This window comes from Lepisosteus oculatus, chromosome 1 (assembly GCF_040954835.1).
Source record: "Lepisosteus oculatus isolate fLepOcu1 chromosome 1, fLepOcu1.hap2, whole genome shotgun sequence".
Lineage (NCBI taxonomy): Eukaryota > Metazoa > Chordata > Actinopteri > Semionotiformes > Lepisosteidae > Lepisosteus > Lepisosteus oculatus.
The window spans coordinates 5,011,211-5,024,853 of NC_090696.1; the positions used below are offsets into that span (position 1 = coordinate 5,011,211).

The 13,643-nt window shown below is 37.2% G+C and overlaps 1 long non-coding RNA gene across 1 annotated transcript in view; it reads left to right on the forward strand.

The window, feature by feature from the left end:
* LOC138241239 (uncharacterized) overlaps positions 1 to 13,643 on the forward strand; it is a 43,967-nt gene that overhangs the window by 5,105 nt on the left and 25,219 nt on the right. Inside the window, exon 2 of the long non-coding RNA XR_011190427.1 lies at positions 4,551 to 4,654. This is a non-coding gene — a long non-coding RNA (uncharacterized lncRNA). The remainder of the gene's footprint in view (positions 1 to 4,550; positions 4,655 to 13,643) is intronic.

Genomic DNA, 13,643 nt, shown 5'->3' on the forward strand with positions numbered 1-13,643 from the left:
TTTGTCGATCTAAACTGGAGAACAACATCATCGACACCTGCTCCTCAGGAATAAGGCGCTTTTTTTTGTTTTCACACTTTTTTTTTACCCAAGCTCCCTAGATAGCGTGTAGGCCTAAACCTAAATATCAGATCGTTCGAAATCATGCCATTTATACGCCAAGTACTCCGGCTGGGCAAAAATAATAATGACGTCGCTGGTAGAAGTAGTGGCGGTGGTATTTTTAGTAGGCCCAATGTTAGCAAGTGCACCAGGCTCTGGTGAGTAAGATTCCACATTGAACCCCTCTTCATAAAGAGTTTGACAACCTTAACCGTTGTTTCTTCACTCACTCAGGACTACAGACATACCTATTATTGTAAAGGGCCAATTAAGATGAGCTATTGTCTTCATATACATGCATGTATAAATATAAATTACATTAGATCTCTACAGACAGAAGACAAGATTTAGTAAATTATTTGGCGGCACAAAATTAACTTTTGTTGGAAAAACATACTAGAGGGGAAGGCAAAAGAAAATATCGAATTTCCTTTTATGTTAAATCCACTCTGAAATCATCATTTATTTTCTTTAATTTGTTTTTGTCAATCAAATTTGATGAATACTTCAATTCCACATGGGTTTACTATTGCTAGTCAATATATATATATATTCAAACACAGTTCATTTAGAAGAAGTCGCAAACTGGTGCCAGTCTTTAATTCAGACGTACTACATCTTTGGAAAAAATGCTTTATCTTTTCATTGATGATAAGATTGGACAAATATGAAGCTGGTAACTCTGAGATAAATTACAGAAACTACCCTGAAATGAGAAATGAACTGACTTTTCATTTCCTTTTGTCTTCAGAGTCCACCAGGAGCATTTTTCTTTCTTTCATCAGCGGGCTTGCTCTGCAATCAGCCATACGTGATGTCACTGCCTTTTAAATTGTTATTTAATGCTCTTGCTTGACAAGTCTTAAATGCTCTACTAAACGTAAAAAAAAAGCATTTAGAGCCAAAGGTGCATAATATATGGATTTTACATCAACGTTATTAGATAGCATTACAGTGAATCAGAAGTGGAAGATAGAAATGGCATTTAGTGTTAAATGAATACCACGGATGAGTCAGCGCTTCACTGTTCTAGTTCTAAGTGAATAAATAATGTAAAGAAGAAAACACTTTCTGCCAGTAATCTACAGAGGGAAACAAATGTTACATTCTGGCTGAGTTATGTTCATAATGTTTCCATAAAAAGCTTTTTCTATACAAATTACAGATAAAAAGGACAAAATGTCTAAGAATTAGGAGGCAACGGTACTTTAGCAGAATCTTGTACTGTGAAAAAAAATACCTTATTCTACTCATTTTTGGGTGTTACTGTTGTTCTGCACAGGTATGTACTGCATCCGCAAATCAAAATTTGTGCTACTCCTAATCAACATGATAATAAAAGCCAAAAACTTTCTTTCCCTGTACTAAATCAATACTACGTACAGCAGCCCAGCAAAGCTGCACTGGAGAGCTGTGTGTTGCATGGGCTGTCTGTGAGTCTGTTCCATAACACCTACGGAGCTGAACGCTCATGACGCTGCAGTTTGCCGACCATGACAAAATCCACAGACGATGACAAGATGGATCAGTATGATTATTTACACAGATGTATATATTCCTTTAGATTTCTTTGCAGACCTCACCTGTCCCTACATTTGTATTTGTTTTAATATAAAACACCATCTCCGAGCCACTGGTCTATTATATACGGAGCGTGCGTGTGCTTCTTATTTTGGAATTGCGACTTTCATAATTTCACCAGACAGTGTCACACCTGGCGTGAATCATGTCACAGCAAGTGTTGCCTTGTCATATGAGGACATCTATCATGTCAGTAGCGCGCTGGCTATTATTACAGCAGAATATTATGGTCCCTGAGGGTGATTTAGCAACTGGTGATTATATTGGCCGATGCCAGAGGCAGAGGAGGACTGAGTCGTTTCGTGAATGCCACTAAATCCATCCCAGAGGACAATGCTCTAGTTTTTCGGCACAAATGAATCATCCATTATTTAAGTATTTTATTAAATTTTCATTTAATAATTTTGCGCGGCGCACATTATTTGTTTACTGCGCAAAGGCATCGGAAACAAGCTGTTTGACTGGCCAGGTAATGTCTCAAGTCAGAATAAGACATCCAGGCCAACGCCCAGCTCCGCCGCCTGGCTCGGTTTGACATTGTTCTCGGACGCTGAGAGTCTCTTTCTGTTCTGGCCAAATGCAGAAATTGTGGCCTACAGACAGCACTGCAGTCAGCATAACTATCAGACCCGACAACATTAAGTAATGTAATTCATTTTTGTCCAGTGATGTTTATAAGCCCTGCCTCGCTGAAAACAAAAACATTTGAGATTTTTTTTCTAGTGCAAAGTGACTAATTTCAGCAAAGACATTAATGCAAAGTATTCACAACGTATGTGTACTGTATATGGTCAGGCATATTATATTCTTAAATTATTACCTTCAATACCACAATGATACCTAAATCAATACTGTTATCTATTTGTTTTCAATGTTTTCTTATTAAATATTGCTTTAATAATGGAAGGAAGACCTGTTCATACATTAGTTAGTAATAACAGAAAGGAGATTTAGAAACAAGAACACTAAGGAGTGAATTTTCCCACCTGCTTTAGGTTCCTTCAGATTTTTGCAGGAATGTTTGATTACGACATCATTCTCGTATTGAAATAATTTAAAACAAAACAAAAACCTTGGAGACAAATATGACCAAATTGCAATGATGGGAAAAGAAGAGAAACATGACCTGCAAAATGAATTGTATTGTGTATTTCATAGTCTCTAATTATCAATGAGCATGCACTAATGCCATAGTTAATTTGATGAATAAAATGAGAATTTCTTTTAAAGGTATAACCTAATAAAAGCATTTGTGTTTTATTTCACATTAAAATATATTGTTATATATACTTATAGTATTTTATATATAAAATAATATATATTATTAGTAGTAATAATATTTATGCAGTTTCTTTTTCTATGTTTTTCACAGTGAAGAGTCAGACTACATTTAAACAGTTTGCAAATGTTGTTAATACTGGAAATTGAATGTATTTAATTTTGACCATATTCTGTATAATGTCTCTTAACACTGTTTTCTAGGTCATCAGAGCCTAAATCTAATAAACATTCATTGACTGAGGTGTTGTTTTCTGTTCAATATGTTTATGTATGTATCTTTGTTTTGGGCACTTCTAGTCTTATTCATGGTGTCTATTCTTTAGTCCAGTCTAGACTCTCTATCTCCATTTTATAGTAAAGTTGATTTACATGTCATTGTTGGAAGAAGTGTGGCTATTCTATGAGTACTTTTATTGTAAGAATCCAGGTGTATAGTATAGCAGTGCAGCATAGCAGAGCACATGTGTCCTGTACTGTATCAGTGGGAAAGTTCTTGAATAATCTGTTTTTAATTCCAGGCTCTAGGTGGGGTTAGATTATTCATTTGAAAGAATCCAGTATACCCGGTGTATGCAACACCGGTTGTAGTGTAAATTAAGATTAAAACATAAAATTTAAAACAAATACCCGCCTTGTTTGGTTCTGATTGTCCCATTCAGACACATGAATTTTCACCCTGTGATGAAACCCTAACAGTGTGCTGAATTGAACGAAGATCAAAATGTTCCACATAAACACACTGCAGCAGGTCATCTTGTCCTATGTCCTGTGCCATTTTATTTGTCTCACATAAGAATGTGCAACTCTTACTCTTCTTACTTCTTCTTTGAAAAGCTGTGGTGCTGTTTAATCTGAGAAATTGCAACATTCAGAATAATATAATAATATTATATCCAACTTTTCTCTTTTATTTTCAGATGATTGAGTAAAATTTGAAAAGAGAGATTAAAGGAAAGTGGAAAAAGCCAGCTAAACAGAAACATTATATTTATAGATACAAATTTCACTTTTTGTTACCAATATGTCTGACGAAAGCTACACTGTTTTAATCTTATATCCTTAAATGTGTTTCTTACAGATTTGGAATTTCTGAAAATAGAATTGCCTCGAAGTGTTACTAACATCCTCATTTTTAACTTGCTGCCAATTAATTATTTCATTCATTCAATCTGAAAAAGACCTGTGCCTCACACATCTCAAAAAAAGCCCATCTCAATTTGGTTTTATGCAGAACATAAAAGAAAATCCACTCTCCTCTCACAATTTCTGACATGTTGCATAAACAGAATTCATCTGGATTCAAGCTACAACTGCGTATGGGGAAGCACATTTTTATCGTCCTGTGACGCACAACATTAGGCAGAAATTTTAATAATGCTCTGTACCAAGTAGTTCACTCCATTATTTCATTACGGTTTTGACACTCTTTTGTTTGCTAAGCCTGTTTTTTTTTTTAATCCTCTTTAGTTGTAAAGGCCCCTTCATTGAAATTCTAATCTCTAATTAACCGTATCATTGGCTTTGTGCTGTTTACACACTGAACACTGAGAACAGTAATTAAATTTCCTCCTCTCAACTGCCACCAGCCTGCTGTCAGCCCACCACCATGTGTGCAGCCTCAGCAGCTAGGCCTGGGGGCATCGTCTGAGTGGGACCTTCTGCCAGCAATTTCATATGACTAAACAGGCAGGTAGGAGATCATCTGCATCCGAATGATGTGAAGGAAAGTGCTGTAATCAGAAAGCTGGGAGCTCTGTTGTTGGGAGATCAGCAGTCCTCTGGGATGGGACGAGGGAATGCGAGGCACACTGTAATATAACACAGATTTTCTTCAGTCTTTATTGTACTTCAAAAACTGGAGATACGGTGGCCTTTCTGAGTAAAAAGGAATTGTTTTTTTCCCCACTTAGCATGTAAGATATTCAAAAAGGAAGATCTTATAGACTGATTAAGTTTGAACATATTACTGTCTCTCTCGACTGTACCCTATGCTGCATTATGACATGTCTAGAAAACACGAATCACTTAATATAAACTGTAAATCATCTACAGTATTAAAAGCATTAAGGAAACAAATTTAACTAAGATACTTTGATGGACTTATCCTTTTGAATTTAAATACATGCTACTTTTGTACATGTGGGATTTACATTTGTTCTCATTTTTTCATCTACAGTATATCATTTTTATTGTTAACATGTCTTTAAAAGATTGAGTCATTTTACAGTTTTTGTATTGAGTAGGCTACACCATGACCTGTTTCATCAAAACAAAGATCACTTAGTTAGGAAAAACTCAAATGTTTAAATTGTTTTCGAAGTGGAAATGCTAAATTTATGAACTTGTATGATGACTTTTGTTATGGATTGAAAAGTATTTTGTTTGATAAGTAGACTATGCTTAGGGAACACATTTTTAAAATATCTTGATATGCAGAGTTTATTGTATGTGTGTGTATATTGTACACAATATTGTTCAAACATTTCAGAACACTAAACATTTTTACAATTAGGAAGAGTTAATCATTGTTATTAATAACAAGCAGACATTGATTAAAAAGCAACAACAATTTACATTATTGTGATAGTGTTTGCAATGACTTAAGGACCTTTCTAAAGATTGTCCTTGTTTCTATCTGTGCTGAAACATTTCTTGGGGTGCCTGTAGATTTAGATTGATTTGGACAGATTATGAAAGATTATGAAAAATGTTGTCCATTTGGTAAATATGTCTGCATTGTTATGGCAATGTGTTATGGATCACTGTAATGCAGAAAAGTAAACTCTTTGTAGAGGATATGCTCATTTTTAATTAATTCTTTATTCAGGGACATCCATAGGACCTATGGAGTGACAATATTTAGAAATAGTCTGTATACTCTTGATTTCTTCCAGTTTAAGATTAATGTCTGACTACCGTTGCAGTTTAAAAGTATAAAACTGCAGTTTTATAACATTCAAGGTGACCTTCCAAACATATACCATCAGAGGTCATCTTCACCTTAATTTTACTGCTCAGTCTGTGCAATCAAGCCTCAGAGATTGATCATCAAGAAAAACACCAAGTTCTGGTTTTAATGGATTACTAAACAATAATCTGGTTTGCAGTGTCTATCTCTCCCTGTTTCATTTTCAATGAAAATTTCTTTATATTCGTTATCTGCAAGGTAGTGATGATGTACTGTACATTAAGATATTGTTTTTCCATTCAGATGTTGTTGAGCCAAGCGGTAGAGTTTTAGAAACACAAAAGAAGCTGTTCCTTATTAATTTGTTTACCAAGTAACTGCTGTCAAAACCCCTTCTCTAACACATATCTTTTTTAAGATATCATAAGATAAATTACCTATCTGGGTTTCAAGAGATGTTTGTAAAGGTGTCATGACACCAAACTCTACCTTATTAATCATTGAGCTCAATCATTGACATGAATGTCTTAATAAAAAAAGATTGGAGCTGAAATTGAAATTGCACAGTTAAATGTCTTTGGAACATGTAAGTAAGTCACAAAACAGAATTTTTCATTTACATTAATTTATATGTATATAAATATAGATACACTTAAGTCCTTAGTGAGTCCTGGATGAAAGACAAAGCCCTTAGGCTGTAGTGTGGGTTGGAATGATTAATTGCTGTTAAAAGAGAGAATCAACAGTCAGTTTCTATTGAAATATTGCTCTGTCTTTTGGAGCATGTATCACAGAAAGTATGTGGACCTGCTCAGTCCCAAAATCTGTATTTGGACTGTATGACTTATTGTGTAGCATGATAAGGTTTATCTTTTAAATCTCAATCTATTTTAAGTCACAATCTCATAGTTGAGATTTATGGATAGAAATTGTTGTTATAAATTGCCTTAACAGAGCTGAATGTAATCAAAGTGCTGAGATTTGCTTGGATTATTTTATTTTGTTTCCCCCTGAATTTAGGGCATTTATTGTTTGCTAATTATGCCTGGAAGTGCTTTTCATATATCAAATGTTGAAGGACAAAGGTGCAAAAAGAAACTGGACATAACCAAACCAAGTTTTTTTGTTGTTTTCCTGGGGAGTGTTAATGATAGTTTTTAGGGCTTTGTTGTTTTAGCACAGCAATTTAAAACACTACACCTAGGCAGGGATACCACAGGATGCACAATAATGCTTGTTTAATAACAGAAAAATCAAATTTATTTGCTGTTTTTGCGTTTGGATATACACTGTGGCTGAATGAATACACCAAGTAATCAATAGCTCATGCTAACATCCTAAAATAATCTAGTTTCTTCAAAACTATAACACATTCTCATTGCTTCAACACAACTTTCAATTCTGATGCACTCCCTTTTCAAAGCTCTACACACAACTCTCAGTGCACTAGCACAGTTCTCATTGTGACCACACCTGTCTCATTTGTACTGTATAAACATGCGAGTCACCAATCAAAATTAGATGAGCTAATGCACAAAAACATACCTCACCTGTGGAAACACAATTAACTAAAATTATACACCCGGTTCTCCTTATTCTCTCAAATATAAAAATGCCACACAATGGCTCAGGGAAATACAAAAACGGAAGAACAAAGAGCACAGAAGGGTAGAGGCAGCAGACAAGGAAGGCAACGATACATTTCAAATGAAATAAGAGCGACTCTGTTCGACGGTGTTATCAACCATGGCTTGAGTGTGCGAGAAGCTGGGCAACCAGTGAAGCCAAATTTGTGTCGTTGCACCGTGGCTGGAATCATGAGGACATTTCGAACTGAGAACAGGTACAATATAAAGCTGTACAATATTTGGCTTTCCTATGTCCGGAAGACACAGTGTGCCCAAATTCTCCTTTGCAGAATTCAGAGAAGACCATCTAATGGTGGGAGAAATCGCCTCTTCAATCAAGAACAAAGAAGCTGAAATCGTGTTGATAAATAATGGCATCAGGCTTAGAGAAATCCAAGCACGCATCACAGAGGACAAAGGTATATTCCATAACATAAGGAATGTTGCCATATCCACTATTGATCGTGTGCTGAGAAGACACAGGGTGAGCATGAAGCAAATATATCGAGTTCCATTTGAGAGGAACTCTGATCGTGTGAAAGAGATGCGCTACGCGTGTGTACGAGTGAGTATATCATTTTACAATACTGTACATATTCACTATGCTGTGGTCACTGTTCTTACATGCTCACGTCTTCATCCAGAGAATACTTGAGCTTGACGCAAATGCTGACCCAGTCGAATATGTCTATGTTGACGAGACTGGATTCAATGCGGAGGAAGGAACATCATAGGACACAGAGCAACAGTTGAGGTCTCTGGCCAAGGGGGTGGGTGGGAACGTAACCATGTGTGCTGCTATCAGTGATCAAGGGGTCATCCATCGCCATGTCACAGTTGGCCCGTACAACACAGCACTTCTTCCGGAATTCCTCACTGCGCTGTATGATCTTTTATTCCCACCCCCAGTGAGACAGCATAGGACCACGGACCACACTACCTGTGCTGTAGTGTGGGATAATGTCAGCTTCCACCGTGCAGGGGCCATTCAAGAATGGTTCGACACCCACCCACTTATACAGATGATCTTCCTTCCACACTACTCCCTATTCCTCAATCCAGTTGAAGAATGTTTTTTCCAGTTGGCGATGGAAGGTATATGATCGGAACCCGAACCAACCAGTGACCCTTCTTGAGGCAGTGCATGCAGCCTGTGATGACCTCACTTTAGAGGCTTGTCAAGGATGGATCCCTCTCTCTAGGCGCTACTTTCCTCGCTGTTTTGCGATGTTGACGAGAATATGTGGCCAAATATTTTGTCTGACCTCTGTTTTCTGTTGTTCTGCATTTTGATTTTGTTTCCTTTGTTATGATTATACAGCGTTTGAGAAATGTATTTTTTGGGGTTGTTTTGGACTGGTGATCAAACTCTGCGATTCTGTGATTTTGAAATGTAAATAATTAAGAAATTAATGCTTCACCAATCTGTCCCATTTATGTCACAAAGTAAAAGAAGAACATAAGAAAGGTTACAGCTGAGAAGAGGTTATTTTGACCATCCAGCCTGTTTGACAGTTATTAGGTGTTTTGGTTACTAGCCACAGATCCCGTGAAGGAAGCTTGGTTCAACATCATGACTGAGTCACTTTTCTGAGCCCCACAACCCTTTTGTGTAAAGACGCACGTGCTGTCCTGTCTGGAGGATCGCTTCCAGCTGTGTCCTGAAAGAAACCAAGGTATCGGCTGGGCAGCTTGTTCCTGACTGTTACCACCCTTTGTGTAAAGAGGTGATCATTAGAATGGAGAAGAACTGTTGCAAAAGGGAGACAAGCACTCAGCCCATCGGGCTGATTCGGCTGCAGGTAGCCACATGACCAGAAAATCTGTTTGATCCAAGGATCAGATAGATTTAGAAATGCATCTAAAATAAATATGACCAAGTTCATATGAGGGAATTTTTAAAAATTACTTTGCCATACATTTTTTAGGTAAAACGTGGTTCTACTGTGGACACACAGCTCCATTTGAAATGTTGGGAAGCTCAGGAGTTAAGCAGTTAGTGAAAATGAAAAGCACTAAATAAGCAAAGCTCCCATTAGCAAAGATATAATTATGGGGGGAAAGAGAGTTAAGGAAATGGATTACAGAATGACAGATATTTTGCAGTATGTTGTTAGTTGGAATTAACTGTCTTGTGCTAAAGCTCAAAGTTGAAGTTGCCCTAGCTGTTTGGTTTCTGACAGCAGGAGTATTGGGTGTGTGTGTGCGCATTGGTGCGTCTGTGTCTGCGTGTGTGTGTGTGTGCATGTGTGTGTGTGTACATGTGTGTGTGTGCATTCGTGTACGTGTGTGTGCGCATATGTGTGTGTGCAAGTGTGTGTGTATGCGCGTCTGTGTGCATACGTGTGTGTGTACATGTGTGTGTGTGCATTCGTGTACGTGTGTGTGCATGTGTGTGTGCGTGTGTGTGTGCATGTGTGTGTGCTCGTGTGTGTGAGTGTGTATGTGTATGCGCATCTGTGTACTTGTGTGTACGTGTGTGTGCACGTGTGTGTGCGTGTGTGTGTGCATATGTGTGTGTGCAAGTGTGTGTGTGGTGAACATTAATGGTGTGAGGGGGCTTGAGGCAGCAGCAAGCGAAGGGAACTAGAGTGATAGTGGGCGGAACATAGCGCGATGACGGACAGCCCCACTGCCTCAGGACACATCATTATTGCAGAAAGTAGCTCCCATCTCTTTCAGTGTCTCTGCTCTGCACAATCTCACATCAGAGGAGGCGTCATGAGGGGATTACGGGGAAAAAATAGAGCACCAACTTAATAATTGATTGGCTTTTCCAAAGCTTCCCCAGCCCCTTTGAGTGAGAAGACAACAGAGGAGATGGACGGGAGAGTAATTAGGAAATTGCCCCACGCGGCAGGCTTACACTCAGGTTAAAATGCTGCCTTCATACACAGAACACTGTTCTACTCGAACTGTATTCTGCAGGTTGAAAAATAATGGGATTGAGTTTTTCGATAGTCCTGCAGAGTAAGAAGCAGGAGGTAGTGGAGCAGAATATGTACTGTTTGTTGAGAGCTTTTTATCAGGCCTTGCCTAGAATAATAGACCACAGGCCCAAACTGTCACACAATAAAGTCTCCATTTCACAAAACTTTCACCTTTAAACCCCCCTACGAGTAAGAAGTAAAAAGCCACAATCTCTTTGTGTTCTCTGATTCCCTTGAAAGGCTGAGAAACAGTTAGTGCCTGAAAATAAAATAACCCGTCTCCTCAAAGCAGTATTCACCATGCCCAGGTAGGGCCTATTGTGTTGTTGTATCATGAAGTAAGAACAACATAGCACAAACAGCACATATTACTCTCCATTTAGCGTAACTACACTATCAGCTTTTATTAAAAAGAGTATTTTCAAAAATGCCAATCTCAGAATACTATAAAAATTCTAGTAACATTTAATTTGCTTTAGGTGTTTATCTTTCTCAACCCATTCAGGCCAGTAGTTTATTTCCTATAGAGTGGTAAGGTAGACCACTCTTATTATAAAGCAAAAGTAACAATTTTTGAAGGATGATGTTAAACAAGAGGAGAAAAGGATATTCTTAGTCTTAGTCTTAGTTTTAGTCTTATTTCACACAAAGGTGTGAAAAATGTGGAAAAACAATTAACAGAATTGCTTGATCTGGCTTTACTACAACATTTTAATGCATAAGTGGTTTACATTTTCCACTTTTATTATTTCTATCCTATAAAATCCTTTTTAAGTGGAGATCTTATTTCAGTTTTTGGAAAAGGATGTAAATATCAGTGCAACTGAACTGCAATTAAAGTGGAACAGAAATACTTATGTCCATTTATTTTTTGCCTCTTTTACAATTTGTATAAGTAACACGGGGGATGATTCAATGATATCTTTCATTAACCACTTTAATTGGAAATATTGTCTGTACACATCTTTTAACACATTTTTATTGCTATGTTTTTCTGCTAGAGCTGTTAAATATTCAGCCACAGCTATAGTTAACAGAATGAATTCAGTTTAGCCTTGTGATTAACAAGTACTGTCCTAAACAATGACTGAAAGGCAAAGCACATAGTGGCAGTATAAGTGACTTATAGTATAAGACCGGATTGAAAGAAAAGAAAAGTGAGTAAATTTAGATTTATGGTACAAAAGTGGAATACATTTCTTTGTTGTTTTGTGGCTACTGAGTCCTCTATAAACCAGGAAAGAACGGCAGATGGAATTCAATTCTCCATGACAGAATTTCAAATGTTTCAAAATATAGTTTCCTTTTCTTGCCAAAGATATACTGAGCTCCTGAAAAGAACATTATTTTTGTATTAAAACGAACCACTGACTGTGCTTTAAATGTGTGTCACCATGTTGTGGTTTAAAAAAGCATGGAAGAATATGAATTAAAGAGATGAATAGCTGAGGGCGAGCAGGCTGGTGTGATATTATTGCTGTAATAACATTTGCGATTAGTAATATCTATCTCAAAGGTGCACTACACAGCAAAATGATGGATGAAAATGCATTGAAGCTCTTATGGCTGCTTCAAGTAAAATATCTAAAAAGGTTTCTGATATCTGGCATCATTCTTAACAGTGAAAGGACATCTGCTGTTTTATAATATTAATCAAGTCAATAGGCCTTTTAATAAAACTTTAGGGCAGGAGAAATAGGAAATAAACACAATTTCTTGTCAGGAAGCAGAATGCATTACCGGTTTATTCACTTCATATTGTGAACTGCTGTAGTTTTGTTCAGTCACATGCAATCTGTTTTGCATATTATTTCAAATATCTGCTATCGAGGCAGGTAATTATATTTTCCCTGTTTGCAGAACAATCTCCACAATATTAATCTTAATGAAAGGATGTTATAAACAATCATGGATCATACCTTTGGCATTCATCTTTTTACTGTGTGAGATTTGCACAGATAAGAATATTCTTCTTTTCAAAGGCTTTAAGTCATATTTATGTATTCAGGGTTCAAATACTACATTTAAGTCATTCAGCCTATCCTGACAGATAACTGGCCAGCTAGTTTTTACCATTTACCATCTTTTAGCAAAAACTGAGTAGAAGGTGAAGGAATAATACAGTAAGTGCATTGAAGTGGTTTTATGAGTTTGTAAAGATTATGTTAGAAAATTAGCATTTCCATTGTATTTTCAGTGCCCGACATTCTTATAATACAATTTATCTATGTCAAATATGAAATAATTCAAGGTATTGTAAGAATATTCCTGTTGCAAGTTGTTATAAGTAGGTGCATTAAACCATTATACACAATGATACAATTCAAAATTTTAGAACTTGTTTTAATTAATTTAAATGCTAATTTTTCCCAGATGAAATATTAATAATAAAATTAATCCTAATTTATATTTTAATGCATCCATAGAGTGCTTTGCATCCCGAAACATTTTTCATATAGGTGACCCCCCTTGATCCACCACTGAGGTGCAAGCCCCACCTGGTATTTGCACGCAGCCCCACTACACAGGCGATCAAGTGGAGAAGAGGCCAGGCTGTGCAAATCTAAAGAGGAATTCAGCCAGGACACCTGAGTTAAAACCCTTACTCCAATAATAATAATAATAATAGCTTACACTTATATAGCGCTTTTCTGGACACTCCACTCAAACCACTTTACAGGTAATGGGGATCCCCTCCACCACCACCAATGTGCAGCATCCACAGGGCCATGAAATAATTAGTGATAAAGTCTCTATAACTTGGCAGTGGTTGGAAAATCTATGTCCAGAAGGAAGAGCACCACCTACTGATCTATCATCACCACTTACTGCAGGAAACTAGCTCTCAGGACCGACACTGACCAGACCCAGTCTTTCTTACGTTCTGAGCTCTCGCAAGACCAAGTCACAGGATGGTCATACACCCGTGAACCTCAAAAGATACGTGTTCGCTTTGATTTGTTTCCGTTTTCAATGAAGGAACTAAATTACAAAGATACTACAGGAGAATAAAGAAAGCTGAGCAGAAACATTTTCCTGTCTTCTGGTCTTCAAAACACTTTTCTCCAGCTGCACCTCATGGGTGCGCATGTTCTTGGCCCAGAGAGAGAGAATGTGGGATAATGTCTCACAGGCTAAAAGCAGCACCGCTCAGCAAGTGTCGCTTCAGACAGTATCAATACTTTCCACCATGCCAACTGCAAGAGCACATCT